We start from the raw sequence: 15,050 nt of genomic DNA, 5'->3' as shown, positions 1-15,050 counted from the left end.
GTTTTGGCACTAATATTTGAAAAATATAAAGGTTTTCATATGCATCCATCTCTTCCGTCTAATACCTCAAATGAATTTCTGTAGATTCACTAAACAGTTTCATAATCCATTTCACTGCCCGTGCGTGATATGGGAATTTTAAGAATACATATTTAAGCAAATACTAGAAAGGATAAAATATCCTTATTTTTCACATCATTACTGAAGCGGAGGAAGTAAACACTTGACTTGTCAACTAACTGCTGTAGTTCGAAGCTTCAAATCTTAATACTGATGGAAGAAATTCTCTTATAGCTATAGAAGTGTTTTTTGCTTGTTAGTCTTTTGCATTGTATAGATACCCTACTGTAATCCAACTCCTTTATATTTCGCCTTTAGTGCATTGCCATGACCAATATTGATTTCTCAAAAATAACAAAGTAAGCATTTCTTTGAATCACCGGATCCAATGTTTGGAAGATTGTCACACATCTGACTTGTATATTTCATAACTTTAAATAAATGTACAGGTCCATGTTTCATGGAAGTTTATTTTCTTTAAAATTTTAATTATATCAAACCATAGACGTATAATGTTTAAAGATATTATTTGCGAGTGCCTTTATGCCACTAGTAGTTTAGTTTAAATATTATACAGCCCCAGCACTCCGTTAGCACACGTTAACGAAAGCTAATGACTAAAACGTCTTGGTTCTGTGGGAGCGAGATCAAATTCACATTTTCCTTTCTGTACTACATTAACAATATCCATCAAATACTTTTGCTAGTTTTTTAAGTCAGTTTTCAAGACTTTGATTTCTTCGACTCAGTTCTTTCTAATTTAATAATATTTAATTTTACAAAAACAGTTGATGCTTTACCCATAATGTTCCTCTGTTACACTCCGGCTGTAGAATGGGTTATTAAACTTGTTGGTGAGTCCGTAGGTAGGGAGTTTTGGGATGAGAAACGATATGGATTAATGTGAAAACCTTTATGCTCGCGATCCTCAATGCAAAAATTGAGTCACAAGTCCAGCTTCAAGCCTTGATCGAAATGTAGAAACTTGTTTAAAACCATATAGTTGTTATGATTGTAAGTTACTTTACAAATGTATCTGTCAATAACCATTCTTTTTGGGAATTGCAGGGGGGATACAAAGTTCAACCACCAACTTGGGGTGGGTTCTGGGTTGTTAATGCAACAGAATATAATTGCAGTTCCAGCAAAGAGCAGTATAATGCACATTTACTGTAAAGAAATACACAACTGGGATCTAAAAGAAGAAATACTGCCAATATACAAAATAAGCTAAAAACGTCGATTTTTGGTTGATTTCACGTAACTTTGTGGCTTATGCGAGAACTAAAAACTGTAATGGAATGTAAATCAAAGATATATTAAAAGACTATTAAAAGGAAGCATTTACACAGAATTAGAACAAAAATTCAAAACATTTGAATCTTATGAAAATATTTGAAAATTGACCATTTTTTACCTTTTTTTTTTCAAATTTTGCTACAAAAGCACGATTTGAAGACATAAATATTATTTTTTAAAATTATTTTTCTCATGTTTAGGATGGCAATACACAACTTTTTTTTTGCAATTAGAAGTTGCTTCTGGAAAATATCCTTCTTTGGGCCCACCTTAATGGATATATACCGTTTTAGGTGGTAAAACCAATGTTTATGCATTTTTTAACAGTATATATAAAACACTTCGAAAAGAAAGAAATCCATGGGTTGACAGCGCTTATATTAGACGTTCTGAAAATGAAAAAAAAGTTTTTTTTTTAAAAATGGATATAATCCGTTTTGGAAGAAAACTCCTCATTTTATAAGTATAAAATATAATACTAGTGTAAAAATAATCTTTCAATATTAAAATTTTGATGCAAAATAAAAAAAGTTTACTGTTTTTAAAATTTTATAAAACAGAAGACACACCTCAAAAAACGATGCTCCAAAACAAAAATAAACAAACAGTTTCAGAAATTGCATATTTTAATATTATGTTTTAACATACTCATTTCAACCAGTACTAAACAACTAAAGAAGACACATAAGAAAAATAGTGAACTTTTATGGATTTATATATTAGTATAATTTATTAGTTAACTTTGTCAAATCAATGAATACTCAACAATAACATAAAATTTGAAAGTCAAAAAAAAAAAAATGTTTCAACAAATGACTAAGCATTAGAAAAAAAAAACGATAATGTTCTTTCCCAAGTTTCAAATGAAAACATGCGTTTTTAAAAAAGATGAATAGTATTTCTAAAATCTATTTAATATGGATTAATATACAAATAAAAATATGGCCTCTTAAAAGTTCTTTAAAAGGTATAGCCTGATTAAATGGTATATTAGCTTAACAAACACCAATGAATTATTTGTTTTGAATTAGTTTTTATCTATTAAAGTAAGAAATATCTCATGAAATTACAACTTATTTATTTAACATTTACATTAACCTTTCTTTACTCATTACATAAATAAAGCTATTGGTGAGTAAAATATATTATGAACAGAAATAAATAATAAATTTTAAAAAAGCTAATGCAAATAGCTTTTTCAAGGGTATGGTGAAGCTTCTTAATCTGTGCAAAAAATATTCTGAGTCGTGATTGAAAGTGACATGAACCAAAGCTATTTATACTTCTAAATAAACACACAGATATTTTTTTTTTTTTGATTTGTTAACAAATTAAAGCATTTATTTCATAAAAATATATACAAAGGTTAGTTATTTGAAGGCTGAAAAATTAGCTTCTGAGACAAAAGAATGAAAAGGAAAGTATTCACAGAAATGAAAGGAGGACAGTGAAAGTTGATCACAACCTGCAAGAGAAGAAAGTTGTTAGTTAAGCTTGAAGAAGTGAAATTGATCGGAAACGAGAAAATAAAACAAGAGATCAATGTATGCAAGAAACATAAAACAAAAAAGTTAAAAGGGAAAAAAAGCACATTAAAATGTTAATGGCAATAATAGAACCAAATGATAGTTAGAAGCACATAAGTTACTGAAATTTCCCTAATATTAGAACTAGAGAGGTTCAATTCTCAATTTTTTAGGCAGCAGTTAAATTGGTTAGGGTGAGGAGCAGTGCATCCTTGCGAATTTCAACATGGGAGCCCATGGCGCAGACAGTATTTCTGATTCAACATTCTAGGAGAGGTAAATTTTAGAAGGTTTATTATCCCATTTGGAGGGAGGGGTTCTCTATTTTTTTGAGTACTCCATAGCATTGGGGAGGAGGGAGTCTATACCTTTGTGTGAGATGGGCACTCCTAAAATTGGCACAATATATATATTTTTTTTTTCAAGATACACGAGTTAAAAATATTGCTTGCCGGCAGAGTTAAATAAGCCATTATGAGGCATACTTTTCAACAAATTATCATTTTTATGAGCAGATTCGAGCTTAAATGTAGGTTTTAATGTTGAAAACTTTGGATTACATGAAACCTTTTTAAAAAAATAATTTTAAAAATGGATTAAAATAAACATTTAAATCCAGGCATCATCATTACACCTTGGATAAATTTGCTAAGAATCCATAGAATCGTTTCCGACAACGACATTCTATCAGAGCTTGACTGAACTTGATTTATTAAAAATTATACCCAGCTTATTCATTTTAAAACCTAGAAAACGTATTCCATACATTAGTGTAACATTTATTTTTAAATTAGCATTTCCAATACTACTTGTATGCACATATGTAATGCTTGCTTTGGTTGGTACTCTGACTCTGATGAATTTATAATAAACTGCATCGTTTTAGTTTACCGAAATAATTAAAACACCCAATTTCAATATTGTTCTTTTCTATTCACTTTGCCGCAATATAAGAAGTTTGTGACTATAATTAACCACAAAATTTTGTTTAAAAATTTATGTTGACAAATTTTGAAAACAGTCTTAAAATCAACTTGATAATTAAGTTCACTTTAATTCAAATTAATGATATTACTAAGGCAGGGTTCATACCCATTAGGCAGAAAAAAATTCAAGCACTTTTCAAGTACTTTTCAAGGTAAAAAATTTTGTTTTCAAGGCAATATCATAAATTTGTACTAAAAATATTGTATGCAGATTTCATTTACTACAAACACATAGAAATAAGGCAATAATACAAAAAAGTATAGGAAAGCAAAATTGCTTTTTCTACAACGAGAGACGCTTTGATGAAAGATCTACTGCGTTGAAAGTTTTTCTGAAAATGTTTGAAAAGTTTGGTCATAAAGAGAAGCAGATACCCAGAGGTTTAATTTTGAGGTTTTTCAAAGGTTGCAGCAGTCAGAGGTTTGTATATTTTCTAGAATCAGCAAATTAATACTTAAAAAAAACCTTTCATAAGTGCTTTTAACTTTTATGGGAAGAAACTAAAATACCCAAGTTCAATGGCATTGCCAGAGAGGAGTTTTTGAAGTCACTCCCCCCCCCCCCCCCCCCCCCGGGTTTCAACATTTATTTCCAATATCTATACAGTGGTTTATTACAATATAAGGGCGGTTAGGACAAAAACACTATCCAGAAAGTTATTTCAGTTTTCACTATTAAGTTCTAAAAATATTAGGTTTGCAAATCATTTATAAGTATGCAAATCAATTATTTGTATGTATTTATTAGCTGTTCAGACAATAAGGCATTTCAACTGTCCTCGAGTAAATTTAAAAATTAGGAAGTAAGAAAAGTTTATGAAAGTCCACAGTCCAGTCTCTACACCTCAAAATATACAAAAGCAGCTTAAGCAGTGATAAATACTCTGAATGCAAACTTGAGCCTATTCAGCTTTCATTGATTAACTTGCAATAGACAAAAAATGTGCAAGTTCAGATTTATAGAGCCATATTTCGAAATTGAAAAGATTCACAAGAAGTTGACATATATTATGACAAAAGTAGTTTTATTTTGGGAAAAAATGGGTTATTGTTGAAATTAGAATTTAAATTTAGAAAGGCAATAATATTCAGGTGATTTGTGAGTTCATAAAAAATTACCTGAAAGTTTCAAAGAGCAAAATGGGGCGAGGGGGGGGGGGGAATAATTTTTAAAACTAAGACCCCTATTACTTGAATATACATATGTACAACAACTTTTGCTATGCATACAATTCATAAAACAGTTTATTAAGTCAAAATATTTTGCATAGAAATACCATGCCCAGTGCCTGTTGATAACCAGCAACAGGCACTGGGCCTAGCTAGGCTTGTACTGGTCAATTTATTAGATCCAAATGAAGATTAATGACCCTCCTTAAGCTATCTACCCCTTTGCTGATTAAAGCCTCTTTCGGTAAGCTCCAAGTACCCACAACCTTAATAAAGTAGTAATTTTGAACATTTGAGGGAAAGGGGAAAATTGGAGATATAGGAAGGTAAAAGCATAAAAACGAACACTACTGGATTTCAAGTGAATAATCATAACACAACCACCCCTGTTATACACCTTATTTATTTTAGCAGACATAAAAAAGCTCAACTGCTGAAATTTAAATTTTTTTAAAAAAAATCTGCTATGACCAAAAATTAGGTAAAGATAATCATTCAAAATTGCAAAAATAAATTAGCAAATAATTAAACAAGACCAAGGTAATAAATTCTTTAACTCTTTAGTTATTAAAATAAAAAATAAAATAAGCTAATCTGATGTAGCAGTGTCAAAATAACTACTAATTGCCAAAAATATAAAAATATTTACAAAATGCAAAAGGATTGAAATCTCAAACAAGGGAAGCAAATTTTCGCGAATTAAGTTTAATGTTGTCATGTTTCCCATAAAATAAACTTATATTTTACTGAAATTAAACATAAAATATGCTAATCGACGGTAGCAAATATGAAAATAACATCCGATTAGTGAATATATTTAAATATTTGCAAGATGCAAAAAGATTGAAATTTCAAACACGAGAAGCAATTTTTCGCAAAGTCTGAGTTCGTTCGACGTGGCATGTTTCCCATGAAATAAATTTATTTGTTTTTTATTAAAATTAAACAAAAAAATACTAATCTAAGGTAGCATATGCGAAACTAACATTTGATTAGCCAAAATATTTAAATATTTGCAGGATGCAAAAAGATTGAAATTTCAAACACAAGAGCAATTTTCCGCGAAACCCGAGTAAGGTCAATGTTGTCATGGTTTCCAAATTAATTTCTTTGTTAATTAATGAAATTAAACAAAAAATAAACTAATCTAAGGTACCATATGTCAAAATATCTTTCGGTTGTAAAAAACATCAAAATATTTACAAGATGCAAAAGGATTGAAATCCCAAACACGGAAGCAATTTTTCGCGATGTTGCATACTGAACACATGTTCAGAAAATTGCATTGGTGAAATACTTTTTTAAAACTTCTAAGCACAATTCGTTGATTTTTGGGAGAATTTAAGCACTAAGAAACTTTTTCAAGGTTTTAAAACTTTTTCAAGGTTTTCAAGCACTTGAAAATGAACTTTTTTTTTCAAGCACTTTTCAAGGTTTTTCAAGGGCGTACGAACCCTGTAAGGGCTCCATCTCAAAGAAATACATTTTTTCAACAGTGTAAACTATTGTTTCTCAACAAAAGAGATATGTTTCCTTTACGTTCGAACCTTAGTTTTCAAAATCTACAATTTGTTTTGCTATTGATATAGCAAAAATATTAACTAACTTATATAGCGAGTTACAAGAGGTTGACTTTGAGTGTCCCGCACGTGACGCACTCAAATAAATTTAATTTGAAACAACAAAATTATTTAATAAATATAACTGTGTCTGGAGGATCTGTGTATCAAATGTAAAGATTAAAAAATGTGCTTACACCTGTTTAATTAAAATATTAAGAGATATGACAAAATGTTGGTGAAATTAAAGCGTGTGACTGTGACTGTCCCGCAAGTGATGGTGGAATGGTCCTCTTGCTTTATATGTTTTCCACCATTTTAAATGTTTTGAGTAGTAATTTATCACTATTTGCGACCTTGTTTCACGTCCATTAGTTTCCAGGTTTTATGTGCATGTTTTGTACGCATCAGCTTTAGGTTTGAGACCATATATTCTAGTATGATTCTTAACTGCTATTGTGCCTTCTAACACTCCACAAAATTTTGCTACACAGTTTTCAATCATCCAGAATAGTTCTTATGAACTCACATATCCCATTAATGCTGTTTCTGTCAACTTATAATGCATCTTTTATCATTTTAACTGGATTTACATTGTCCAGATCTTCAAATCAGTGCCTAATCTTCGAATTTTTCCGAGTTGGGCCAATCTTAAAAGTGCTGCCCTTACCCATTTTCCTTCATGTTCAAGAATCAAGTTTCAGTGAATAATCAGACAAATAGGGCAGATTTGCCACCACCCAAAAGCAGCCACCCGGAGAAAGGAATGATTTGCTTCCTTCTAAAGTTCAAACTGCAAATATTCAAATGATGCTAACAGACATACGTAGCATTTTAAGACAATAAAAAAAGGGGGGGGGGGGAGATTTTTTTATATAGATTTAAAGTTTGAAAATAGTTCAGCATACATAATGAAGATAAGTCCAAATGTACTCATAACATACCTGAAAAATTAGAATGCAGTTTTGTGGATCATTGCAGGCATTTTACAACGTATCAATTTTCAATCTAAAAAAAATGAAGATACAAACTTAAAACATGTTTAAATAACATTTATCACGATAATCATTTAACACTTAACTGCTTCTTGTACTTCGTAAGTCAATTCAGAGTATTACAAAATATCATAATGAAATCTATTAAAAATGAGATTTGTTTTCTACCAGGCAAATGGTCCCGACACATAAAGAACTGCTCTTGAAGCAATTACAGAAACTTAAATATAAACAAATGAAGTTGTGTGATAAAATTTTAAGCTAAAGGTGAACCAGTACACAACAGTGACAAATATCATGAACTTATAACTAAAAATTAGGATACAATCAGGATCAGGTATTTTGAAGTACAAGAATCCTCAGGTCAGCTATTATTTAGTTTACTGTTTATTTTGATGAGTCATTTAGGCAATCAGGGGCTGATGTATTCATGTCAGAAATTAGTCTAAAGCTCAAAAAACTGACTAAAACTCAAATATTGGTGACATTATTGTCAAATACAGTCATTATTGACATTCTTTATAAACATATAATAAGATTTTCTCATTTGAAAAAACATTTAACTTGGTATACTTTACACATCATACTAATCAAGTTATCTAATTAAAAATTAAATGTAGTTACAATAAGTTTATAAATTTTCATTCAAATTAACTTGTTATGCTGTAATAATAGTTATGTATATTAAAAACTGTTAAATCCAGTTTTCAAAGTAGTTTTGTTTAAACGTATTAACTACTAAACAATTAGTTACAAATATTTTATCAATCTAAATTACTCAATCTAAAAATCTTTCTATGTCAGAACTTGCGTTTTTTTTTTTTTTTTTTTTTTTTTTTTTTTGAGCAATCACGATTGCTTATTGTTCTTATTTGACTGTTTTTGATGTTAGCTGATTTTATTTTCCCACCGCCACCCTCCGCACTATCACCGTCAACGGGCTCCTCACGATGCTGCACCTATAACGAAAGCCGTCACCAGGTTGCGTCCATGTTCTCCATACACGTACACAAACACATACACACACACAAACACATACACCTACGCATAAACACATATGCCTACACACACATACACATACCCCCCCCCCCACACACACACATTCATACACACAACTACCCACACACTTATGCCAGCACACAGACACAAACACACATGCCTACACACATACCCCCTACACACAAACACACATACCCCCCACACACAAACACACACGCCTACATACACACACTTGTGATTGCGAAAAATATAATTTGAATTCATGATGTCAAAATTCAAATTAATTTTTTTTTTTTTTTGAGTAATCACGATTTTTAATTGTTTTCATTTGAGCGTCCTTGATGTTTGGTTCCTTTTTCAACCCCACTGTCCTCAGCTGGCGCGACTCCTTCCGGTAGTCGCCACTCCTGGTCAGTGGCGTCCATGTCCTACACACACGCACGCTCATACACACATGCTCCATTACACACATACTCATGTGCCAACGTGCATACATACAGGTTTACGCACACACACAACTATGCACGCGTAACCGCCCAAGAGGAAGGACAGGAACCGTTTCTGGAAACGAGCAGTGGGGTAGTCAATGTGTAGGGTCCTGCCGCAACTCATGATTGCAAAAACATAATTTGAATTCTAAATTTCAGAATTCAAATTAATATTGAAAATTCCAAAGGTTTGTTTTTTTTTTCTTTTTTAAGTAAAATTAGGGGTGCCCACCAATGGGGGGTCATGGAAGCATTGAAATTTTTAGGGGAAGGGAGGTATTCTAAGGGGTATTTTCACTTTTTTTGGGATGGTTCTTGCTTTTGGGGGTTATTTTTCACTTTTGGGGCCTTTGCAACATTTAGGGGGGTGCACCCTTGCACTTAGGGGTAACCTGGTAAAACTAAGTTGATCAATGATTAATTATAAATTGTTTAAGTATGTTTGGTGACACTATTTTTTCCCCTTTGTAATTTACTTTTTCTTTAAACTAATATAAATATTCTTTAATCAGAAATGAACTAGTATTTAGCTTTAAACGATAAATTCATTTAAGTTTCTAATAGCTAATCTGTAAAACAAATACAGCTCAATTGAGAAGATTTTTTTTCTAGTTTTTGATTGATACTTTCTAAACTTTAAAATGAACTTGGTATACAAAAAAACTTCAAAACTGGCATGCGGTAACTGCATGCTTTAGGGATAAAAGATTTAGAATAGGACTAATTGTAATATGTAACTGTTAGCCAAAAATGTATGGTTTATTTATGTATCCTTTAAATATACTGCTACTTATAATAATAGCCCTTTTATTCTACAGACTAGCAACTTGTTGAATCAAAATTTGGGACCTTTTATAGTGCATCATTTTAAAAATCTAAAACAGTTTAAAAACTAAGTTTGGTGCATGAAATCACAATTTCTAAAATTAAGGATCACTTGTTCTTGTTAAGGTAATTTTATTGCCAATATTACAGGTTTAGACAGGTTTTAAACAAAAAATTTAGGTTTTTGACAATAGTGTCAAATACCACGTTAAAAGGAGATTTTTGACATGAGGGCAATAGCTATGGTTATGCCCGAATAAAATCACTCCAACTGTCAACAACTTGTCAACCCTGATTTATGACAGAGAAGATTTGTTGCACTCCTAGTTCTGAGGCATGGAAGATGTCTCCCTTTCTCCTTTCTCTTATAGTTTTTAATTTACATGGGTATGTATGCCCACCAAATTTTTAATTTGATTGTTTCCATTAACAGGAGGTACAACAATGCTTCATCACAATCATTTAATAATGCTTATTTACTAATGCAACATATTCTTGTACCAGAAAAAGCAACACATAATTTTTTTATATTTATTTATTTATTTTTAATTTCACTATTGTGGTTACAAAAGTGCTTTATAATCCTCGCAGCTTTATGAAATCAAGAGGCCTTTTTTTTCGAGATTAGAAGTGGATTAAAATAGTAATACAGTTGAGTTCCAGCAAATTTACACATCTCGAAGAGATTAAACCTTTATAGTTTCTAAACGTTTAAAGTGAAACTCATTACGCCCATTGAGAATAACTATTTTTTGCGATAAAATACATGAGTTCTTCAGGAGACTTTTCAAATTCACGTTAAAAGATTCTGTAGATATGATCAGATGAGAAATCTGAACAAGTATTTATTACAAACAAACTGACAAAGTTGTTAAAGTTCTTTCAAAAATGTATGCATAATATAACATAAAATATTTTTTAACACTTACAGTCATCTGACATATTTGACGGAATAAAGAAATTCAACACAAATGTTTAGCAATTGATATTTGACACAGGTGAGCTTCACAATTAATGATATAAACAGTGCCGATGCACTCAGAAAAGAAATGACAAAAAATAATAATTGGACTCTAGAAAAACCGGTATTACAATAATAACAAGCACGCAATCCTCCTCCGACAAAGCGCCAACATGAAATTGAAAAACAAAAAAAAAAATGTAAATAAGAGATTTCTTCAGTTCAGTTCTAAACGTGAGTAGAGGTGAAGGAGGTATCTTTTATGGAGTGAAAACATCTCTTGAAATCGGAGAGATATTTAAATAATGGTAATACTAGAGTCCCTACCTTTTCATATAGGAACTCTAGATAATACTGGATGCTTCGGAAATTCTTCAAAAGTCAACAAATTTCAGCATTCACATTTGTTTCTCCAACTTTGAAAATTTTTTGCTACATTTACAAATTAGAAACTCTTTCTCTACAACTTTTCCTCAGCCTGAAATATGTTGTGTCGTTTATATCTGAAAAGTGAAAATTTTTTGTATTCATTTATTGAGCAATCACGATTGCTTATTGCTTTCATTTGACTGTTTTTGGCGTGCTATCATTTTTCCCACCGGCGCGGCGCCACCCTCTGCCAGTACCACCCGTCGCGTCGGCCGGCCTCACGATGCTGTCTAGCGAAAACCGTCTCCAGGTTGCGTCCATATCCTACACACACACATACATACACGCACCAAAACACACACACAAACACATACACACACATACACAAACACCACCATACACACACATACCCCTACACACATACACAAACACATACACACATGCATGCATACAGACACCTACACATACACACAAATACACACAACTGCCCACACATTCATGCCTGCACACAGACACAAACACATATGCTTACACACACACACACCTACACATACCCCGCCCCCACGCACACAAACATTCATACACACAACTACCCACACACACATGCCTACACACATACACATACCCCCCCCCCACACACACACATACAAACACACACTCGTGATTGCGAAAAACATAATTTGAATTCAAGATGACAAAATTCAAATTATTATTTTTTTTTTTTTTTAAATTGATTCATCTATTTTCCGATCCATTTGTTGCCTATGACAGGGCTTCGCAACCGGTGTGCCGCGGCACACTGGTGCGCCGCGACAAGGAACCCGGTGTGCCGCGGAATTTTCGTTGTTATATAAAAAGAAAGATCCTTGATGCATTTTATTTTAAATTTACGACCGAATAGCGTTTGTATCGTTCTGTAACTTCTCAATTCACCCTGTCAATCGTGTGCAATCAGGCATACCCAACAAGGGATTTGTTGCCCCACCTCTGTCAAATTTCTTGTGATCCTATTACACTTTCAATTTTGAAAACGATTTCTAATTTCCACGAAATCAACTAATTATACAGAATTTTTTCTAAATCTTTCGCAAAAAGTAGTATTGCCCCTTTCCGCCAAGCAGGGATCGTGCCCTCCCGCCCAAAATTTTAGCCCTAGCTTTAGCTTTTGTTTTCTTCTTTTCCAGTTCCGATACTAATTTCAATTTATCGTAGTTTCTCAAAGATCGATTCTGAGACTTAGCAAAATAGAAATTAAAAGAAAAAAAAATCAAACTGAAAAACATAAAATCTAGGAGGAATAAATTTTTTCGGTGATTGTTGTTTGAACAATTCCGACAGTAAAGCGAAGCCTTTACTTTACCTGTTGCATACGTTGGCGCCAACGTTCAGACATGTATTGTTTTTAAAGATTTTTTTTTTTTTGTTGATCTATAAGAAGCAAATCATCAAAAAAGAAAAAAAAATTTTTTTTTTTTCAAACTTATGTTTGCTATTGCCTTTATTATTATTATTATTTATTCCGCTTATTTTAGACACAAATTATTCACGCTCAATTCACCAGCAATGACATTCTGTCTTGTCTGCATACGCTCGGTGTGTTGTTCGAATTGGCGCAAAACTTCCGCTATTACAAGTGCGATATAAAAATTCTTGGTTAGAGAAGGCTCATCAGCTGCTAAATCTGCGACTGAACGTACTGATACAGATGAACCTCCAATTAAAAAGGCTAAGTCGGTGAGTAGGCAGTACAGGGAAGAATACCCGGCGTTCGGTTTTTCGTTTATCGGAGATATAAAATCACCAAGACTTGATTGCCTTATTTGCAGGGAGAAACTTCCAAATGAAGCGATGGTCCTTAGCAAATTAATACGCCACCTGTCTACTAAACATCCTTTTTACTTGGGCAAAGACATCGGTTACTTCAAGCGATTGCAGGAAGATAACTCGAAGCAAAGTTCTTTCATGAAAGCCAGCGCAAAAGTTTCTGAAAGGGTTCAAGAGGTTACCTATAATGCTGCACGGTTAATTGCCAAAACGAAAAATCCACACACTAGCGGTGAAACGCTTATTTTACCAGCGTGCAAAGAAATCGTGCGGGGAATGCTAGGACCCGAAGCAGAGCAGGAGGTGGTCCGAATGCCACTTCCTGACGACACTATCAGAAGACGCATTGATGACATGTCGGGTGACATAGATGCAACATTGGTAGAGAAATTGCGAGCAGCTGGAAAATTTGAATTTCAAGTTGCTGAATCTACAGACATCGGAAGCTGTGCACAACTCATAGTTATTTTGCGCTTTGTTGATGAGGTACGCATTAAAGACCATTATCTTGTATGCAAAGAACTTCCTCAACGTGCAGTGTTGAGATATTCTGCGTCACAGATGAATATCTGAAAAGCAACGGGATCGTTTGGCAAAATTGCACAAGTGTTTGCACCGACGGAGCTGCTACAAAGAGAGGGCCTATCATTGGATTCCTATCAAATGTGAAAAATCGTAACCCAAGTGTTCAAACTACACACTGTTTCCTTCATCGTGAAGCTCTCATGGCAAAGAACTTACCAAATGCGCTGACGTCGTGAAAATCGTGAATTTCATAAAATCGAGGTGACTTAATTCTCGCCTTTTCTCCGTACTATGTGAAAAAATGGGTGCAGATCACCACTCCCTACTTCCACATAGAGAGATTCGCTGGCTTTCACGTGGTAAGGTACTATCAAAAATTTTTGGATTGAGGGGCAAGGTAGGACAGTTTTTGATTTTAAAAAACGAAACGCATACGCCAGTTTGTTCAAAGACAAATACATTGACTGGCAAAACTAGCGTACATGGCAGGCAATTTTGAACATCTTAACGAATTGAACCGGAAAACGCAAGGACAAGGAAAGAATTTGGTTACATGTGTGGACAAGCTAAACGGGCTCAAATCAAATATTCAGCTCTGGAGAGAAGAAGTAGATCGTGGGTCATTGGACATGTTCAAACGGACCATCAACATGGTATGTGAAGGAAATGACATAGAAAAGAAGCTGCTTAATGTGGGGGAAGAACATTTAGTCATACTTCAAAGCAAGCCTAACCACTATTTCAAGAATACTATCATTGAACAGTATGACTGGATTCGCGATCCATTCTCTTCCTCTGCGGATGCATCAGTTAAAGACCTTCTTTAAAGGCGCGAGAAAAATTTATGGACCTCAAGAGCGACCGGTACTCTTAAACTTAAGCTAAAGCGAAGTCTCTCTGGACGAATTTTGGTTGCTGGTTAAAAATGAGTATCCCACCATCTCTGGTCTTGCTATTGATGTGCTACTACCCTTTTCCATAACATATCTTTGCGAACTCAGCTTCTCAGCCCTCACACTTATAAAACACAGCAAGAGGTAATCTCCAAAGATCTTGGATCAAGAACGTCGTGTCTTAGATCAAGAAGATCGAGAACGCTATTTCCAGCATAGAGCAGAATATCAAACGCCTTTGCTCCTGAAGGCAGGCTCCAGTGTCTCATTAGTGTCAAACGGAAGTTAGGTGCTTGTTTTTAAGTTTTTGCTTGCTTCTTTCTTGAAACATTTCTTGATAAATCGTTTAACTACAGTGTACACTTTAATGACATGTTTGACGGAAATGCTTTGAAACATATCAAGCATAATTTTCTGTGAAGTCTGATATAGGTAGTTTTGTTGTTCATTATCAACCGCAATTCATTCGAAATATTTCTACTTTCTAAATAAATTAAAATACACTACGATAGTTATAACTGTTTCATTCATGTGAGAAAAGCCCCCCCCCCCGTTTTTTTACTAGTGAATG

At 33.3% G+C, this 15,050-nt stretch overlaps 1 long non-coding RNA gene across 1 annotated transcript; it reads right to left on the bottom strand.

The window, feature by feature from the left end:
• Positions 1-2,690: 2,690 nt before the first annotated feature.
• LOC129221447 (uncharacterized) lies at positions 2,691-11,033 on the bottom strand. The gene is made up of 3 exons (XR_008580515.1): positions 10,837-11,033; positions 7,545-7,608; positions 2,691-2,824 (listed from the first exon to the last, which is right to left on the bottom strand). It is a non-coding gene; the product is annotated as an uncharacterized LOC129221447 (long non-coding RNA).
• Between the last annotated feature and the right edge of the window lie 4,017 nt (positions 11,034-15,050).

This window comes from Uloborus diversus, chromosome 4 (genome assembly GCF_026930045.1).
Source record: "Uloborus diversus isolate 005 chromosome 4, Udiv.v.3.1, whole genome shotgun sequence".
NCBI classification, from domain to species: Eukaryota; Metazoa; Arthropoda; class Arachnida; order Araneae; family Uloboridae; genus Uloborus; species Uloborus diversus.
This window is presented reverse-complemented; position numbering and strand designations above follow the sequence as displayed.